Genomic DNA, 6245 nt, shown 5'->3' with positions numbered 1-6245 from the left:
AATATTTAATTCTATTGTGTTTTATGTTAATGCTAAATACAACTTGCAACATGAGTAAGATGATTTTTGTTTAGATATTATAATTTCAATACACTTTTGTAATGTTAAATTTTGACTTTTTTTGCATATTCTAATGTGGAAAATTAAATTTGTATTTTTGAATTTATTATAAATAATTTTCCGAAAAAAATATTGAATAAAATAATTACCCTATATCTCTTACACTTTTTTGAGTTTTGTTAAAAATAAAATGACTTCTCAAATCAGGAGATATTTTGAGTATTATTCTATCACTGTTAGATTTTATTTCAATGATTATTCATCCGCATTATTTTTTTGTTTATTATTCTCATACAAAATAAACAAATTATAACTTATTTTTTTGTTATTTTAAAAATAATAGACCCTCCCTGGAAAATTTTTTGCGAAAACAAAGTTATATATACATGAATGTATAAATATTTCGTCAAAGCTATTTATTATTTCAAAATATCAAATTAAATTTAAAACGTTATTCTAATCTAGGTCATTACGAATTAATAATATTCGAATACAGTATTAGATATTTTTTTGTTACTTAAAAAGAAAATAAAACAATTATTTTTTTTTACAAATTATTTATAATTATAAGAAACAGAAAATAATTATTATCTATGAAATTTTTGGTAAAAAAAATCAGTATGAAAGAAACGTCATAGAAATGTTTTGAATGTTCCTAAAATATTTCCCACACCTTTTTTAATCGATTTCTTCAATAAACTTTTTTCTTGATTTTTATAATAAAAATTTAAAATAAAAATTGTTTTTGATTTTTATTTTTGCTTAAAAAAATCAGTATGAATCTTCATAGAAATGTTTTGAATATTTCTCAGAACTTTTTTAATCGATTTTTTCAATAAAATTTTTATCTTGATTTTTATAATAAAATTTTTATTCTATTTATTTCAATAAAAAATTATTTATGATTTTATTTTAATAATATTCACTTAGTAATTTTTATTTATTGAAACAAAAAATGGAAATAAATCAATGATTTTTATTTTTCTAAACAAAGAATAAAAATCACCTAAAGAATTTTAATTTTCTAATTTTCGAAACAAATTTTTGCAAATTTGTTCGATTATATCAATGGTAAAGAAATTTTACCAATTTTCTTTTAATCTCTGTTTAAACCCGATAATTTTTACTGTCTTTTAAAGGCAAATATCACATAATGACCATATAATACCCTACACCATGAGTATATTTTTAAAATTTTTTACTTTTTATAAAGAAACTTTTATGTTCAATATTTTTTCAAAATATTTAAGCAATTTATTGATAAAAAAAAACTAAAATTTCTAAATGAGGCTTTATATAGGTCAAATTGGGCCGATCCTCGGTAAATTTGGGAAAAGGATATATTTTTAAATAACAGTTAGTTTTGTTGAGTTTCATTGCGATACAAATGGTTACAAGTCAATTTTAGACGTTTAACACATTTTTTGAAGGGGGGTTTGTATGGGGGCTAGGGTCAAATAAGGTCCGATCCTTACGAAAATCTGCAGTGTCATTTATACTTATGTAAAACTTATTTATGCCAATTTTTAGAGAGATAATAGAATATTTGACGTAATTATGGCATAAAAAGTTCAAATCGGGAGGTACGGTTGTATGGGGGCTAGGTGAAATAATGGACCAATTTCAACCATTTTCAATAGGTTTCGTCCCTGTGCCGTCCAAATACGGACGGACATGTCTTGATCGACTCAGAAAATGATTCTGAATCGATCGGTATACTTTAAGGAGGTTATTGGAACAATATTTTTGTATGTTACAAACATCAGCACAAACGTATAATACCCTCCCCACTATAGTGGTGTAGGGTATAAAAATTATTGTCTGATTTTTATTTGTGCCTTATGGTTTAAAAATTATTTGTGTTTTTTATTATTGATTTTTGTTTGAAAAAATTCCCAGTAATTTTTACGAAAAATATAAAAAATACTAATCAAAAGCAATTTGTATTTTCTGAGAAATGAAATACAAACCAAATAAAATTTTTAATTTAATTTTTTTTTTAAATAAAAATAATAACAATTACAGTCTCTGGTTTTTATTATTGATTTTAATTTTTAAAAAAATTCTCAGTAAATTTTAAGAAAAATATGAAAAATACAAATCAAAAGCAATTTTTATTTTCTGAAATTTAAAAATAAAATTTTTAATAAAAATATTAACAATTACTGTCTCTGATAATTATACATAGGTAGATGTATATGATTACTGCTAATCCATCCCGATTTTTTACAATATAGCTTTTTTCTAAGCAATACAATTTTTAATCAACCCTTCTTGGATATTCTGTTACATTCAGAAAAGTAATTTATAAATAAATTACTTTAAAATTCTGAATTCAAATAATTATCACTGCAATATTTTTTGGTCTAAATTTCCAGATGTCAAAATTAAGTGCTGTGACGTGAGCAAATACATAAACTAGTACTCACCAGTATATGGTCCCTATTTTGGAAGGTATATAAATTTGTACTTAAATATATATATATATATATAAGACCATACATACTATTTTGTATTATATGCTCTAATAAAATGCTTATCATTATATTTAGATTATACAGTTTTTTAAGTACAAAAAGAAAAATATTGCAACATATATAAATATTCAAATATTTTATTGAAAACTTTAACATAATAGGTTGTTTATTTATTATTTTCGCATTCATTAAGTTTGACTATTTGACATTTCTTTATTCTAATGACATTTTAAATGATAAGAAAGTTCATTAAATTTTAAAATTAAAAAGAAAAATTTTCTATAAAAAATATTTTATTCGTAGGGGGGGGGGGGGTGTCTTAAAGTTAAATATTAACAATTGATATAAAAAGACCTTCGTTTGAAGAAATTAAAATTTAAATTACTTTTTCTTAAAGTAAAATTTATATTTAAAAAATTCGGATAAAGTTAGCACAAAAGTTATTTACTTAGCACCTTTATTATTATTTTACTTTTATATATTAAATATTTTATTTTACTTTTCTCTAAAAAACTTTCGCCTGATTTTTTTCATAATTAGAAAACTTATTGCAATTTAGTTCTAAACCATTAGTTTTTTATATTTTTATTAACTGTTTGTTTACGATATTTATTTTTCAATTATAAGGACTATTAATTAAATCTATATATTTGAGTAGCTAGCAGAATATTATATTTTAAAATTCTATGTTATTGCTTTAAAGTTTCATATAAATATATCAAAAATATCAAAATATCAAATTATTATTTACGCTTAAAGAGGCACGTTTTTGACCCATTGACTTCTTCAACATATAGAGCTGCCAAAATAGCGGAAATATAATCGCAGACTTGACAACGAAACTTACAATTATCATAAAAATCATTTAAAAAAAATACTTCTTTACAAACAGTTACAAAAATAAATAAAATGTCTGTTGATCAAATTATTCATCATAAACTTTAGGAAATTATTCTGGTATATTCTTTTTTAAAATTAAAACACAGATTAGGCAAACGATCTAAAATGGCATTGAAAATATTGTTATTTATTCTAAAAATTTAATCTAAAAGTCATAAATACTAAACTATGAAATATATATTAATATTTGGTAATCCTAACACTATCAATCTTTTTTTTTTTTTTTTTGAGTAAGATGCTTGCTCTCGTATTGAATAAAATTTTAATATTATATATATTTTTTTGTTAAATCCCTATAAAATCATTTAAATAATTGATAATAAAAACAAGTAGGAAAGTATAGTCGGGCATGGCCGACCATATAATACCCTACACCATGAGTATATTTTTAAAATTTTTACTTTTTATAAAATTTTAATTTTTTGTAAAGAAACTTTTATGTTGAATATTACCATAATTCCAAAATATTTAAGCCATTTATTGATAAAAAACTAAAATTTCTAAATAAGGCATTATATAGGTCAAATATGGGCCGATCCTCGGTAAATTTGGGAAAAGGATATATTTCTAAATAACAGTTAGTTTTGTTGAGTTTCATTGCGATACAAATGGTTACAAGTCAATTTTAGACGTTTAAGTCATTTTTTGAAGGGGGGTTTGTATGGGGGCTAGGGTCAAATATAGGCCGATCCTTACGAAAATCCGCAGTATCATTTATACTTATATAAAACTTATTTGTGCCAATTTTTAGAGAGATAGCAGAATATTTGACGTAATTATAGCATAAAAAGTTCAAATCGGGAGGTACGGTTGTATGGGGGCTAGGTGAAATAATGGACCGATTTCAACCATTTTCAATAGGCTTCGTCCTTGTGCCAGAAAACATGCTTGGTCCTAATTTCATCAAATTATCTTGAAAATTGCGGCCTGTACCTTGCGCACAATGTTTACATGGACAGCCAGCCAGCCGGACGGACGGACATGTCTTAATCGACTCAAAAAATGATTCTGAATCGATCGGTATACTTTAAGGTGGGTATTGGACCAATATTTTTGTATGTTACAAACATCAGCACAAACGTATAATACCCTCCCCACTATAGTGGTGTAGGGTATAAAAATATATTATTATCAGTCAACAAGAGAATGTATCGATTAAATATTCAATACTTTCCTTTAATGCATATTCTCATAAACAATAATAAACTGATTTTTGTTATATGTCATCTTGGGGTCTTCAACTGAAATCTAAGTACTCGTATTATTATTTTTATATGTTCATTGTGTGAAATTGATAACATGCTTAATCAATTAATTTATATTACATGCACAATTAATGTCTGTTTGCTAGATTCACGGTTTTAAGAAGTGTCATAAAATGATCCGACAAAATTCAATTTCAAATTTTATACTTCTATTTAATTTATTTATAATAACGGAAATTTTACACTAACTTCAAATATTTAACATGTTGTTAATAATTAATATTTTTGCTGATATTGCATTATGTTGCACTTAAGGGGTTTAAAAACTTTTAACTATTTAATTAGGGTATTAATTTACACTAGTAGAATGTTTGTAATATTTTTTTATGAAATCGGGTATAATAAAAATCTTTATTTGGTAAAATTATTGTTTAGAAATAAAAAATTATGTATTTGTGGAAAGAATTCAAATTTGGAAAAACTTAAAAATTATGTTTTAGATGGCAGTTTTATATATTTTTTTTTTAAAATTGCTCTAATTACAAAAAAAAAAAAATAATTTAAAATATTTCATTGGAATTTTTCTAAAAATTTTTATGGAAAAAGTTTAATAACCCAGGAAAAATTTTAGAACTTGTTCTAAAAACTACTAGTTCTAGAACGAGTGAAAACATAACCACTTCAGATTCTTAAACAAAAATTGAATGGTACCGAGAGAAGAGAAAGTTTGCTGGTTGTAACGTATATCCATACAAAAAATATTTTAAAAGATTAGAGGTGCGGAAGAATTATATTAAAATTTACGTAAGATATGTATATACATATATGTGCAAGTTTTGTAAATAATATTGGTACAATAATAAAAATCCTCAACAATTTGTCAAAATTTCACCTAATCTTAAAAATTTCAAAAAAAAACGCTAAAAAAGAAATATTTGTTTATACGTTCTCTAAAGCCTCCCTGGAACTAGTTTCGAGATTGACAAATTCAAACAACTATCATTGATTAAAGAACTAGTTCCAAAATCGTTCCATAAAACGAGTGTCGGCTTCATAACGCTTCCGCAGAACCAGTTCCGAAGGTGACAATTTCGAACAAAAATAATTGGTTTCAACGCCAAACTAGACCGGGTTCAGGCTAAAATCATATGTTCTAGAACTAGTTGTAGAACTAATACAATTTTTCCTGGGATCGAACATTTTCTATACAAAAATTATTTAAAATTTTGTTTAAAAAAGGAATATTGAATTAAAAGTAATAATGCCACAGTTTCAAGAAATCAAATATTCTTAACAATTTTATCGAAAAAATACCATTTATCGAAAATTTTCTCTAAAGATAACATTTTAACGAAAATTTCCTATAAAAAAAAAACTATAAGAAGATTTTATGAAAAAATTCCATTAAAAATTTAGCAAACATTTTCAATAAAAAAATATAAATAATTGTCTGTTAAAAGAAATATAAGATGATATTGAAAATGTTCTACAAAAATGTCATTTATTTCTATAAATAAGGAAATAATAAATAAATTTTAAATACATGGAGAATTTGTTGAAAATTTTCTTTAAATAGTGAGAAAAAGCATTGTCCTACAATTTA

Source organism: Lucilia cuprina, chromosome 2 (genome assembly GCF_022045245.1).
Source record: "Lucilia cuprina isolate Lc7/37 chromosome 2, ASM2204524v1, whole genome shotgun sequence".
Lineage (NCBI taxonomy): Eukaryota > Metazoa > Arthropoda > Insecta > Diptera > Calliphoridae > Lucilia > Lucilia cuprina.
The sequence above is the reverse complement of the archived record's forward strand: the minus strand, read 5'-3'. Positions refer to the sequence as shown.